Genomic DNA, 15,246 nt, shown 5'->3' with positions numbered 1-15,246 from the left:
TTTTTTTGATGATGTATATTATTTTAGATGTGACTTTTTATGACTTGTATAGCCCCTTTCACACATGCAATTATGTTGATAGAACACTAACTTATTATGTGCTTCATTGTCAGGGCCAACAGACAGGACCTGTAGCGGGGACTGGCAGAAGATTTTAATTCACTGTTTGGTACTTTGTTTGAAATAAAATGACTGAATGTTACATGGAAATGCTGCCTTGTTTATGATTAGCTTGAGTTAGGCTACACATCACACAAACATAGTCCTCCTAAAGTTGGCTACCATGTAGCCTATTATACAAGAACAAGTAGCATTTTGGGCAAATGAGGTCTGCATATGAACCGCCCCAATATAAGCAGTAAAATTGATAAAAATATAGGTTACTTAATTAACGTTGCAGTTACGGACTGGCAACGTCACAAAATTACGTTGCTAGGAGGTTGCGGTTACTGACTGGCAACGTCACAAAACAACGTTGCTAGGAGGTTGCGGTTACAGACTGGCAACGTCGGGAAATAACGTTGCCACGACGTCGCGGTTACGGACTGGCAACGTGATTTTGTGACGTTGCCACAGACGTTGCGGCAACGTATGTTTGGTCATCGAATGACGTTGCGGCAACGTAACTGTGTTAGCTGGGTGTAGATATGCGCAGGGGTGCACATAACATTTTCAGTGTGTCACCTGGGGCCCGTTCTCCGTACGTCGCTTATTACATCCGAGATCAAATGACACATCCAAGATGACATCATCTTACTTATCATGATCTGGCTAATTCGGTTCTTCGAACACACTTGTTGTTTATGATTAGTATAGCTGGATTGAGTTATACGTTGGTCTAAAAGGGGGTATGTATCAATAGTAGAAACCTTGATCAGCAACGCTGCTATTGGCTGCTCACATAAGTCTATGGCTGCTCACCGTGGCCAAAATGAGCGCCCTGTTTTTTCCGCAACAGAGCCAACAGAGCAACAGCTTGCTCGAAGGTTACTTCGAATTTGAAGATTTTATCAGAACGCCAGGGAACACCTCAAAGTCTGCAAAATCCAAGAAAGAGGGCTGGCAAAAAGTAGCAGACCAAATTAGATGTAGAGGAGTGACGCATTTTATCGCTTATTACAGTAAGCTATAGGCCTATGTTTTTATTATTTTCATACTTTCATATTTTAATTTATCATCTTTAATGTCATATGATGTGGTTTCAACAAATGTATTATGTAAATGACACCCTCACAAAAAAACGATAGGCTATCCTCTCAAAAAGTATAGGCTAGCATATCGCGCTGTGCTTAAGGAGCCTCACGCAATGAGCAATTAATTCGGTTTCATGTTAAATTCTGCTAATTATTCTTGCACCTTCTGCAACAGGTTCCTGTAGTAAAAACGGACAAGACATGTCTGTGACAGACTTCCTGTATCACCTCTGCTTGTAAAGCCTCAATCTAATCGTGTTTACATAAAATAAACCTGCTCCCGAGCAGGTTTAAGTTTACGGACCTGTTGCAATGACAGCAAGTCCAGGATGAGCTTCGAAGAACCGAACAATCCAAGATAATGACAAATCGTCAACAATCAAATCCAGCTAATTGAGTTAGCGACGTACGGAGAACGGGCCCCAAGAGATGGTGTTTGGTACTCACACATTTTTGTTCTGTACACATTCCAATATTTAGGCTACTCCTGGACACTTCAATATCTTCAGAATAGGAAGACATGGGACGTGCGTGTTTAGCTTTATGGAAGGCAAGGAGCAAAATATTAAACAGCTTGCCGCTGTTCTTCATTCAGCTTGTCTCGCCATCTGGCAAGTGGGCGACTGGACATTTCTTCTCGGCTAGCTTGTTTATTAGCAATAGCTTGCGCCACATTCGTGTGCACCTTGCTCTTTTCATGTTTGTCAAATAAAGGATGGTTGAAATTCTTTGAGCCTTAATGAAACGAACCTGTTTTGTCGGTTTACTTCGCGACAACCAGTCGCGAGCTTGTGAGCTGGAGCTAAGGCATTGCAGAAAACTGTCAGAATGTGGTACAAGTCCGATCAAGAAGCATGTGAACTTTACGAAAATCAATACTATTAATACTGTAGTATTATATGTGCAACCCAGCTAACAGTTACGTTGCCCTTACGTTGCCGCAATGTCTTTGGCGACGTTGCGGCAACGTGGGAAGTGAAAGACGCCATGAGGTAACGGCAACGTCACAAAATCTCGTTGCCAGTCCGTAACCGCAACGTCGTGGCAACGTTATTTTCCGACGTTGCCAGTCTGTAACCGTGACCTCCTAGCAACGTCATTTTCCGATGTTGCCAGTCCGTAACCGCGACCTCCTAGCAACATAATTTTGTGACGTTGCCAGTCCGTAACTGCAACGTTAACTAAGTAACCTATATTTCTCAATTCTACTGCTTATATTGGGGTGGTTCATATGCAGACCTCATTTGCCCAAAATGCTACTTGTTCTTGTATAAAAGGCTACATGGTAGCCAGCTTTAGGAGGACTATGTTTGTGTGATGTGTAGCCTAACTCCAGCTAATCATAAACAAGGCAGCATTTCCATGTAACATTGTCATTTTATTTCAAACAAAGTGCCAAACAGTGAATTAAAATCTTCTGCCAGTCCCCGCTACAGGTCCTGTCTGTTGGCCCTGACAATGAAGCACAAAATAAGTTAGTGTTCTATCAACATAATTGCACGTGTAAAAAGGGGCTATACAAGTCATAAAAAAATCACATCTAAAATAATATACATCATAAATTTTTTTGTCACATAGCCATGTGAAAGGTCATGATTCATTCACCTGGCTTGTTTTGAATGGGCTGCCGCGGTGTGTTTGAGTGTCTCCTCTATGAGGAGCTCCACAGCTTTCTCTCCCAGTCCCGTCTTCCACTTCATCACAGTGTCTGGAATTAGAAGTCATGAACTTATTGTCAGAACCAATGTGAACGTTGAACGCTGCGTGTAAGCCATAGTTCATGGCATCTCCAAACACTTACCAGTCTCTTTCGCAACTCCAGCACCTTAAGGCGCTCCTCAAGGTCTTGGAGTTCAGCCTGTGTTTGGGCCACCTGTAGGTCCATCACTGGCACTTCTCGTGTGTCTGCCCTGTAGTCGCCTGAATAGGAGAGCCTCTCGCTGGTTCTCCTCCAATGTCTCCATCTTCCGGAGCATAACCTGTAATGTGTCTGTCATTAAAGACAAGTAAAACAAGTTTACAAGAGTTAGCATGATTGGCATACACTGTGGTTCTTCTAGATTAGCTGTAACATTGATGTACATAACAAATGTTACCTTGAATTGTTGTATACAAAGCATTAGTATAACAACATTTGTTGTTTTGACAAATACGTATCCCCCCGCCACGATCAGAACAACTTAGGTATGCCTTACAATGAGTTGGCAATGCTATTGAGAAGCTTTGAGTATTTTTTGGTGTCTTATATTTGCACTTGCCTGGCTGCCAGATGTTTTCCTGGGCCCCCAATGGGTTCACCTCCACCAGACCAGAGTTGACATCTAGGGGTATGGCATCTGGTGATGCAAAAGTTTTAGGTCATGCTTTTGCTTCAAAACATAGCCTTTAGGGTTGCCATGGCTCATACAATTATTGTCACTGTTATAAACGGAGTAGCATTGCACATATGTGATCGTTCGAAAGCAGGGCCCCACAGATTCCAACCGACTTTTTTCCGATACACAAAAACTATATGACAAACGCTATAGTATGGCTTCAAAATTTACAATTAGTAGGCTAACAAGTAACACTAGCAGGTAATAGCATTGCTACGAGTATTATGCTAGGTTGCTAGGTAACGGAAGCTAATTAAAGCTACCTAGCTGCCGTTTTGGAAAAATAACTGGTGGAAGCGTCGGAAATATTTAGAACTCACGCATCTAAAGGTTAAAACGAATAAACTTATCCAAAAACAGATGTCATGTACAAATTGGAAAAATTATTGACATGATACTTTTATAGACGCCATTGCTGTGCATGCCATGACCGACTGTGATCAAAACGTGATCAGCCACACTAGCTCCAGTCTTTGAAAATTCAGGGCTAAATAAACTATTTTGGGACAAGGTTTTTCCTAACAGTTCTGAACGTTTATTTTCACTGATTCTTTTGTGGGTGATTTGTGAGACGCTAAACTTTGATGTATGCATTTTCAGTATTTCAACATAACTTTCTGGATGGTTTAACCTATTACCTCGAGGTAGTACCTAGATCTAGCAGTAGCGGTTAGAACCGAAACTGTACTGTAGCGAGTGGTACGTGACAGTGGAGCGAGTGGTACGTGACAGTAGCTAGTGGTACATGCCAGTGCCTCTACTGGCACCTAATGGTACGTGCCAGTGGAGCGAGTGGTACGTGACAGTAGCTAGTGGTACGTGACAGCGCCTCCACTGGTACGTGACAGTTACTGTTCTGTTGATAGTGGTACGCAAGTGTCTCGTGGCAGTTGCATTGGGTGTCTTGCAGCTTTTGTTTACTGTCATGTAGCCTAACTGCCATTTTAGAATAGGAGAACAGGCTATAAACTTTTATTTTTTAAATATGTGTGGCGGCCTGCGGAAACCCGTGGATGTCGCGGCCGCTCATTGTTGGCTATAAGCCATAAAAGATCGAAAATCGTTGTCTGTCAAAATTGAGATTTTTGATGTTTTGTATAGTTAACACCCTAAACTTTATTGTAATGTACAAAAAGTATATGATTACTGATGAAAAACTGTTAATTTCAACGGTTTTTGGACATGTCAGCTAGCAAGATTTTCAAGCCATGTCAAATCAAATGCTTAGTTTGCCTGCTCTTTTGAGTGCTGCAGCAGCCCATAACAACTGATCAATGAAATAACTTGCTGAGAAGTTATTCATGTAGCCTAAACTGACATTTACATTCACAACGTCATTACGAACAAAATGATTTTCTCCCCTATCACTTTTTGACACAGGACCACTTTAAAATGATGTAACTTCAGTTGTGATAAAGATATCTGAGTGATTTAAACAGATTTGTATCCAGGAGAGTTTGTAGTTTCCAATATGTATAATACCCAGAAAGTACATTTGCAATCATAGGGTGTCATTTATTGACATGGTTCTTCATATGAAAATAATGAACTAGTATTAACAACTATATTTACTCAAAGTATCGAAATGCAAATGTAGGCTACCTATATTGACTTGTTATTACAATTAATGATATACGCCACTAGGAGGTGCTGATAACAACACAACGATGTGCATTAGAGACGTAGGAGAGTCTACAACGGTGGCTCATGTGCACGCTTAAATTCAGTTACTCTGAGTAAGATAATTTGTTACTAATTCATTACGTGTGTACAAGTCTGCTTAACATTACAGTCACCATTACACTATATGCAATATAATGTCTAAATCGACTACTTTGTATGGTGAGCTTGTAGTGAGACATCAAAAGTATGGTTTGGAGTCTATTAGCACGAACAGTTTAACTTATTTTTTAAATAAAAGTTTATAGCCTGTTCTCCTATTCTAAAATGGCCGCGGGGCAGTTACATGACAGTAAACAAAAGCTGCAAGACACCCAATGCAACTGCCACGAGACACTTGCGTACCACTATCAACAGAACAGTAATTGTCATGTACCAGTGGAGGCGCTGTCACGTACCACTAGCTACTGTCATGTACCAGCGAAGGCACTGGCATGTACCACTAGCTACTGTCACGTACCACTAGCTCCACTGGCACGTACCACTAGGTGCCAGAAGAGGCCCTGGCACGTACCACTAGCCACTGTCACGTACCACTCGCTCCACTGGCATGTACCACTAGCCACTGTCACGTACCACTCGCTCCACTGGCACGTACCACTAGCTACAGTACAGTACAGTTTCGGTTCTAACTGCCTCTCAGATCTAGCTAGCGAAATCCTAACGTAAACAATGTGAATCTGATAGCAGATAACTAGGCTAATAGCCTCAATTTCAAACCTATACGTTATAGCATGCCCCATCCAATTTCTGAAAATACGTTTATATATTTAAAACTATTTCTGTAAAGAAACTCACCTTTGAAGTAGCTAATTTCCAGTTGAAATCCAATGCGTACAAGACGGTTGAACCACTGCAAAATCTCTTCTGAAACCCCAGTATCAGCGATGCTTGAAATGGGCATGCGCAAAGTGGGGCAGACTGAGGGGCAGGTTTGCTAAGGAAGAATTGTAATAATCTGTGATGACTTGTCTTTGGAAATTAAACTCTTAAGAGTCGCTTACCTTTTGGTCACATTTAACAATTTTGTATTACAAAATTATTGGAGCACAAATTTGCATTGTTTGTCATACAGCTTTGGTGTGCTGTACAAAGAATGTTTGCTTAATCATGTTACACATCACACATTGATTGCTTTTGTACATGTTTATAGTAAAGAATGAAAGACTAAATTATATTCCAAATTCAGTCTTTTATTTATTAAAGCTATGTTCCTGCATATGAGAAAATTGATGACCAATGACATGCTGGAGCTGAGCTGCACATGAATTACATACATTGTCTACATTTATACGTGCTGGGTGCAACATTTAATATTGTGTGTGATTGAAATTCATGTAGACTATGGCTACATTACAAAAGTGTCAGAACTGAGAGCAGTCCAGTGTGATCTCCATCTCTGGATAAACCATATTGCACTCGAGATCCGTTGTCCTGCGACCAAAGAGCGACTAAACGGCAACTTAACCAATGGTACCAAAAATAACGTAACCAGCCGACCAAGGTACAAAGTCGCGGCAACGTTGTCCATGGGACCAAAAAATTACGGAACCAGCCGACCAAGGTACGACGTCGCAGCAACATTGTCCACGGGACCAAAAATAACGTAACCAGCCGAACAAGGTACAACGTCGCGGCAACGTTGTCCATGGGACCAAAAAATAACGTAACCAGCCGACCAAGGTACGACGTCGCGGCAACGTTGTCCACGGGTCTAAAAATAACATAACCAGCCAACCAAGGTACGACGTCGTGGCAACGTTGTCCATGGGACCAACTGGCAACATTCCCTTTATAACGTTGCTACGACGTTGCCAGAAGGTAACGTCGCGGGTTACCAACTGAGCACTTACTGGCAACGTTGCCGCAACGTCATGTTTTAGCTGGGAAGGCCTATACGTTGCTCTTTTTGCTTCGTGTTTTTAGTTTGACAGCTTAAGTTTTGTGTCGGATTAAAGAAACTGTAAACTTGAATATCTGGCTCTGTCGTTGTTCTAGCTCAGCAAAGCAAGCTAAATTAAGTCTACATATGTTACTATTATAATGATGATGATGAGTGTTGCTTACTATTACTAGTTTATTGTTAATGCCATCATTGTGGTGTTAACTGACATAAAGTTCTAAGAATATATTTGTTATAACGACCATAACAATATTGTGGTTATCAGACATAATTTATACATCTTCGTCTTTGCTCCAGAATAACATGTCAACAATCTATAATGACGCCGTAACATGCCACGATATTATAACTAATTATATTGGGCTATAATTACGTTTGTCATGCCATGAGCATAATAGCGTTCATTACAAAATGGTTAAATCAGCTTTAAAATAACGGAAAACAAACTACAAACAACCGTCATGTATGTGTGCAAACATTTGTAATAAAGGCAGGCAACTGTAGATTATCAAGCCCTTTCTCCTTGTTCTCATTCAGCTCTGGTAAATCAGCGATTTGCGGATGTTCCCTTTTGTGCTCGTCCCCTGTTCGTATCCACGAGCACGTTTCCAGGCAACTTTTCTTGACATTAGTAAATAAATAGGGTGCTTTAACCATTTCGGATTGGTTTCAAACTTACCAAAATCAGGAAAAGATTTTCTATGAAAAAACTAGTAGTATGAGCCGGGGGGGGGGTCTAAGTGAAAAACTCGCCCAAATGTGCTAGGACCGCCACTGTTAGGAGGTTATTTAACATGAATATGAGTTCCCTCCTAGCCTGGTCCTAACCAGACCCTCGTACATTTCATTTGTACAGAGGGTCTGGGATCGCTCCATTGACAAGCGTTAACTTCCTTGAAGGCGGGTACTCTGTTGAAGTTTAAAACTGTTGGATCTGCCCAGAGCCACTCTGATCTGCCATAACCAATCGCTAGCGTTCGCCTTAGCCAACTCCTTCACCACAGAGCTTTTTTTTCTGAAAACTGACTGAAAAACGACTGATGTACTGAAATCCCAGACCTAGTACAGAAGCAAAATCCAAATTGAGCAGAAGTACGTAGGAGGGCAGAGCCAGGCTACTTTGGTCCCCCAGTGGCTAGAAATTTCGATAGGTGTAAACCAAGCCCTGGGTATTCTTCTCCGCCTTTGAGAAAAGGTAAGCTCAAATGCTCGGTTTTGAAAATCCTCTCCTTGTGACGTCACAAGGAGGAAGGTTACCTCCCCTCTCTCTGCTTTGCCCGCCCAGAGAATCTGGCCCACCCATAAGAAACTGAGCTATGACCGTGCAAGTGTTTTTATCCTCGAGAGACATCATGGCTTGCAAACGAACGAAGCATTACATTTGCTCAGTTTGGATGTACAAAGGAAAACAGTCTTTTTACAGTTCCTTCATCCGAGCCTCTGAAGACCCAGTGTCTTAATTTTATTTTCTCTGGAAATGCGCCGACACAACTTCCCAAAGTTTTGTATGTCGGCGCCAAACATTTCAGCCATGACTGTTTCCTCAACTTGAGCCAATACAAAGCTGGCCTTGCTGAAATTAAATTCTGGATCAGTATTAACTCTCCATGGTCCAGCTACAAACCTCGGACAAGTAAGTTAACTAACGCTATATCATTTTGTTGCTTTACTGTATATGGTTACCTAGCTTGCTACCCTTAGAATGTGGCTGTAACACAGGGCTGTCAAGTGTCACGCATTGAGCGTGAAAGTCACATTGTATTTCTCACGCGGAAAAACTATTTATAATATATTTAATATGCCGCAGCGCTCAACCGATCAAAAAACAGAAAGGGGCTACACAATAGCCAATCAGAAAATAGCACTATTGTATCTGGGTAAGATTTAACGTAACAACCAATGAAAAAGCATTTCCTGGAATTGTTCACGTGATTCTGCTACAACATCTTCCGAAAGTTTCGTTCACCCACAGAGGAAACCACTGGAGCTCGAGCATCACTTTGAGCACAGAGTAGTAGTAGCTAAGTCATGATCACCTGTTTTAATGTTACAACAAATTCACAACTTGTTTTACACAAACAATGACAACTTGACTGCTGTTAGAAAATGTTTCACAGATAATTAGCATCAGTTTTTCATGTGTCTGTAACTTAGCCAACAGTTTTACAGCCTGTTCACTGACAACACCTGCTCGGAACAAGTATTCTAGGCCTAGTCATATTTTCGTTATCACACGATGACTGACATATTGTTACATTATAAACATCTCTCTCCAAATAGGCTTAATAATTGTATTAGCACTAAATACATTTAAGTGTATAGCATATTTTATAATTATATCCTGGCAATGGATGCATTAATCATTGCATCTGTCTTTCAAAGATGTCAGGTAAAAAGCAATTAATTAATTGAGGGGAGGGGGGGGAATGTCACTCTTGCCTGTCTTCAAAACTTGAGAGCCCTGGTAACATTATCTCTGCAGCTAACAGCTGAGTTACAGTCACTAATGTAAAGGTAGATAGCACCAAGTATGTGTGTGAATACACATGCTATAACGTGTTGTACATTTATTTGTTATTTGGATAACCGTTCTGCTGTTGGTGTTATGGCGCTCGATATCCGCCTTCCCCTCATTGAAATGACTGAGTGTGCACCTCTGCAAACCAGGGTGATCAGATGAATGGGAAAATTCGAGGCATCTTACAGCAACGGGGCTACGAGCCAGCTGAGTTACTGTCGCTCATGTAAAGGTAGATAGCATTAAGTATGTGTGTGAATACACATGCTGTAACGCGAGTGTTGTACACTTCTTTGTTATTTGGATAACCGCTCTGCTGTTGGTGTTATGGCGCGCGCGATATCCGCCTTTCCCCTCAATGAAATGACTATGAGTGTGCACCTCTGCAAACCAGGGTGATCAGATGAGAATGGGCAAATTCAAGGCATCTTACAGCAACGGGTCTATTAGCCATTGCGATACATCCATTGTAAACATTAGCGCATGGTGGCGCCCCTCTGCTCCTCATTAGCATTAAAGCTACAGACACAGAAACGGCGCGTCTTGAGGAAAGCTCATTGTGGGACTGCTCGTAGTGGCTGTAATTATGCACCAAGGCTGAATTTCAGGAAAGAGACTTAAGATACAGTATTAGGGGACCACTAAGGCCTATATAAAAGCATCCAAAAACAGCATGTCATGTGACCTTTAATTTCATACTAATGCCCCCCCCCCCCCCCCCCCCCCCCCTCCACTTTGTCCTCTTTTTTGGACCCAAGTGTCCTCCTTTTCAGGGTCATGCTTCTGGTCACCCTAGTCCCAGTTGTCTCAGTAGAATTTAAACACTATTGTAAACTATTTGTGGTTCAGGTAACCAGATCTAATTATAGCTGACTTGGCCGACAGACAGCCACTGTTTCACCTATCTTCCTCATTCACTTTTGGGGTGCGAGAAGGGGTGATGGGTAATTTCAACATAGAAATGAGAAGTTATTGGTTGCATTTGAAGCGTGACGTTTTACACCCAATAACAGTAGCCTAATGATATTAACAAATAAATTAACCCTTGTGCTGCCTTCGGGTCACATGACCCAAAGGTTCATATTGAACCATCGTTGTACCCACCCTGGACACTCCCTGTTTCAGTCACTCCCCTCCGGCAGAAGGCTGCGGTCCATCAGGACCAATACCTCACGCCACAAAAACAGTTTTTTCCCTTCCACTATTGGCCTCTTCAACAAGGCCAAGGGTCCACACAGACTCTAATGACTTCCTGCATAAAACACACTGCTTTTTGCATTGCATTACAAAATTGTATCTTGTACATTTTTATTTTTTTGTAATATTTGTATATTTTTATTTTTATATTGTAAATTACGGCAACTTATATTTTATTGTATATTATTTAATTATAATTCCACTTAGTACTGCTAGTTTATGTACCCTTAGTATAGATAGTCCAGATATTTAAATTTTAGGTCCCTTGAAAATGTGGTCTTGAGACCGGTCTTGAGTACTACAACACTGTATCACGGCAGACAAGTGTCAGGCCAGGATTCGCCATGCCTGGAGATTCATTCAGAGATGTTTGTCAAATGAAAACATCTATTGCGATGTGGATGAAAACTTGTGGCCAAATCCACAAGATAGGGTTGATGGAAATGTAGGAGAGTAATCAATCCTTTGTTTGTTTGTTTGTTTGTTTTTGCCAGGTGAGGAACACTGCAGTACATGTTTTAGGTACTGTAGAATAGTTTTTTTTGTAGATAATTGGGTGTGCTTTGCCTTCGGCAAGGGCACAACATTTGTTCTCTCACATATATATTATTGGGTGTGCTTTGCCTTCGGCAAGGGCACAACCTTTGTTCTCTCACATATACATTATTGGGTGTGCTTGCCTTCGGCAAGAGCACACAACCTTTGTTCCCTCACATATATATTTATTATTATTATTGTTTATTTTCTCGCCCCTAAAACTCAGTCAATATTTGGCCTACATAGACAACCTAGGTGTCAAAGGTTTTGTCTTGGTAGCGATTGAGTTGTTTCTATTGGGATTTACGTTCCGTTGCACGGTTTAAGTAGAAATTACATTTTTGTGGCGAAAAGTGAAGCTAACGGTGGCTAACTGCTAGCCACAGTCAATGACGCTACTTACGTCACTAACGTCACAAAAACTCGCGTGACTATCTCTAGCAGAACATTAGTTTAGCAGCTTGTTAACTTCTGGGAGATAGCTAAGCTAACTGCTTTACTGCAAGGCAGCTGCAGAAACGCCACAAGCAAAGAGGCCAGGGTGATAACTATTTACAAATTTTACTTTGTGATATGACACACAATTGTGATGTGTAATGTACAATATAAGCTGATATTATTAAGGAAGTACACCTACTTTCGGAAACAGTAGTCTACTATTTCACTGAAGTATTAGCATCATGACATTAGCCTCTGTTGCCCGGGCAACACATACTACAGTGGTCTATGATGCATGTGTTTTCAATCGTTAAAATAAACATTCCTCACAAATAGGGATGGGTATCGAGAACCGGTTCTTGTTTAGAACCGGTTCCCAGTGAATCGATTCCTTGGAATCGTTAGCAAAATTCCTTAACGATTCTGTTAACGATTCTCTGTGCCGTTGTGCATGCGCGAACTTTTATAGTTTATTCAGAAGAAGTGTTCTAAAGTTTGGTTGTATTTCACACGACAAAATGACAACAACGCCACTTGTAACGCGTGTAAAAAGTATATTTCGTCGAAGGGAGGAAATACTACAAATATGAAGAAGCATTTGAACACACAGCATGGAATGAAGTTACTGGAACGTCATGTGTTCGATGCATGCAGCAGCGCAGCTAACGTTCGCGCTTCATCTCTAACTATCTAAGGTAGAGCTAAACTGCTCAAAAGTGATCACAACCACTTGTTACTGTGTGAAGCTATTTGCCTTTATTGTGTGTAGTCGATCTAGTTATCTTCTGTCCTGTCGTTTGAAGCACACATTTTAGCTCCGGCATTCGTCTCCCATTAGTATTGATCTTATCAGGGCTGCCAACTTTTCCAAAAACCTTGGCGTGAGATAACCTGCGCCTCGTCCGTTACTGTTTACAACATTAGCTTGGCTACTTGTTTGGCGTTGCCTTTTCAGCGTGAGATATACAATGTGTGGCGTGAGAGCGTGAGAAATGGTTGAAATGCGTGTGTCACACGGCGAAACCGTGAGAGTTGGCAGCTCTGTCTTATTGATCATTTCACGTTATCGGGGCGGCATGTGTTATCAGCAAACGTTCGCGTGTCCCATTATTAAACTGAGCATATCGATTTTTAATCCATTATTAAACTTGGCATTTTAATTGTTTAACCTTTTAATAGTCCTGTTAAATGTGCCTGAAAACGCCTAAACAACATACCCAAAGTACATTGAAAGCTGTTGTTGAACCATTTGGAGTACATGCATGTAAATGGTCTCTTTTGAAAGGTGACACTGAAGTTATTTCCCCTGTTGTTAGGACCCCTGTAAGTCCTACTGGTGTTGAGTAATAGAAGCTTGAACACAAGGAAACTGAAAGTTTCTATCTCCGACTAGATTTTGTTTTGTAAACAGAGGCCTGAAGAGGCCTAGAGGTGGTAGGTATTAGCTCATTTCAGAGCCAGTCAAAGCCAGTTTGAGAAATTCGTTTATAACGAGTGTGTGTGTGGGGGGGGTCCAGGACGCACAGACCTAGTTGGCTGTAGAGGGGAGAATCGATAAGAGAATCAATAAGGAATCAAATCGATAAGCAGGATTTGATAAGGAGTTGGAATCGTTAAAATCTTATCAATACGCATCCTTACTCACAAATACATTTTCGTTGTAGGATTTATTATGACATTACATTACAAGTAAACGATTTGTGGGTGAAATTATCATTACCTGTGGTTTCAAACCAGTGTAGCTCACTGCAACGCTGTAGCCTACGCGAGACACTACAAAAACATCTACACAGCTGTTTAGGAAGTCAAACGGCGACAGAACATGTTCGGCACTCCCCTTACTTAAATCAAAAGTCTATCTAACTGCTAACCTGAACTTCATTGCCACAGCCTAAACTTTGTCAATCTGTTCATGAAAGTAATTCATTTCAGCCTAAACCGTACAACGGAACGTTAAATCCTATTCAACCAACGCAATCGCCACCAAGACGAACGCAGCAGTAGTCTAGTACTGTACCGTAGTAGTACAATTTACCGGGGCAGCTTCTCCACACAGGGCTATATTGCATTTTGCATTGTTACTGACAATGATCGCTACCAGTGAGCTTTTTATGAATGAGCGATTTTCCACTTTGGGGGGCATATTTTCAGTTAGCAGATGATACTGTTTGAATCGCGATTCCATCTTCTACTGCCGGTAACGTCGTAGAATAATCTTCAAAGGGGGTTCTTTATTAAAGAATGAATGCAATGAGTAGGCTAAATGCCTTAAAATATCACGATAAGGGAAAAACGGACGTTTAAGTCATAGAGATTAGGTCAATTTTTACACCGGTCTGCCAAATGTATTCGTTTTAATTCAACGATGAGGCTGCCTCTTGCAGGGGAAATGAGAAGACATCTATTTCATTCTACACTTCACTCATATTTTGAGTTGTAAATGAGCAGCAAAAAAAAATGCTTTTAAATCTATGTAATCTTTATAAATAATAAGTATGCATTTTAATATAAAATATACAGAAATATCAGTTGTAAAAATGTCATTCAAAAACGGACCCCTGTGCAACTGACGCAAGCAAGCACACCCTACAATTTCCCCAGAAATTGTACCCTCTCTAGTTGGGTGTGCTTTGCATTCGGCAAGGGCACAACCTTTGTTCTCTATTCACTATTGTTTTCCTGTTTCTCTTTATTATTGTTGGAATGCTGCTTCAGCATTCCAAGTATTGTTCTTTGAATCTTGATTCAACTTCTTAATCTTCTTCTTCTATTTCTTCCGCAACACCTTTCAGCGCCTTCAAATCTTCAGCTATTAAAACTGTTCAGCTATCAAAAAATTCATCAGTTTCTGGCTATGACTGCTATATCTTTTCAGCTTTGTACCTCTTATGCTTGAATTAATATAAATCAATATTCATAATATTTTTAACATGGTTTTCCAATTGAGTTTTTTTTCTAATCCTCTCAATCCTCTTAAACTTCAACTTTCAAATCCTTCTTCTTCCTCAATCCTTCAGCTACAGCCACCATTTAAACTTTAACATGTTGACAAAACTGTAAACTATTTTTTTTTAAATTCAGCTTTTTGATATCTATTCAACTTTTTTTAATATCACTGATTATGTTTCATGAGTTTTTCAAACCGTTTCTGAGATTTACATGGGTGTGTATGTGAGAGCCTAGAGTGCTGACTGAAACGCTTAGAGTGGAGAGGAGCTTCGAAATCAGTTTCAAAAAGTATTTCTAGTTTACCAGCATTGCCACAATTTTCACCCTTCATGCTTCATTTTTGGTACAATAGATAGCTAATTTTGTGCTGGTCATAGACAGCTGTCTGTGGAATCCAACAGACGTACACATTTGTTCAGAGCCCCACGAAAGCGAGACAAAGTCCAACTCTCGCCC

The 15,246-nt window shown here is 40.9% G+C and overlaps 1 protein-coding gene and 1 long non-coding RNA gene across 4 annotated transcripts in view; both read right to left on the bottom strand.

Moving 5' to 3' along the window:
* The window catches only part of igf2bp2a (insulin-like growth factor 2 mRNA binding protein 2a), a 103,092-nt gene that overhangs the window by 73,943 nt on the left and 13,903 nt on the right, over positions 1-15,246 (bottom strand). The window lies entirely within an intron of this gene.
* Positions 2,551-3,279, bottom strand: LOC136957474 (uncharacterized). Its single transcript, XR_010878306.1, has 3 exons — positions 2,995-3,279; positions 2,799-2,901; positions 2,551-2,645 (listed from the first exon to the last, which is right to left on the bottom strand). It is a non-coding gene; the product is annotated as an uncharacterized lncRNA (long non-coding RNA).

The sequence above is a fragment of the Osmerus mordax genome, chromosome 2 (assembly GCF_038355195.1).
Source record: "Osmerus mordax isolate fOsmMor3 chromosome 2, fOsmMor3.pri, whole genome shotgun sequence".
NCBI classification, from domain to species: domain Eukaryota; kingdom Metazoa; phylum Chordata; class Actinopteri; order Osmeriformes; family Osmeridae; genus Osmerus; species Osmerus mordax.
This window is presented reverse-complemented; position numbering and strand designations above follow the sequence as displayed.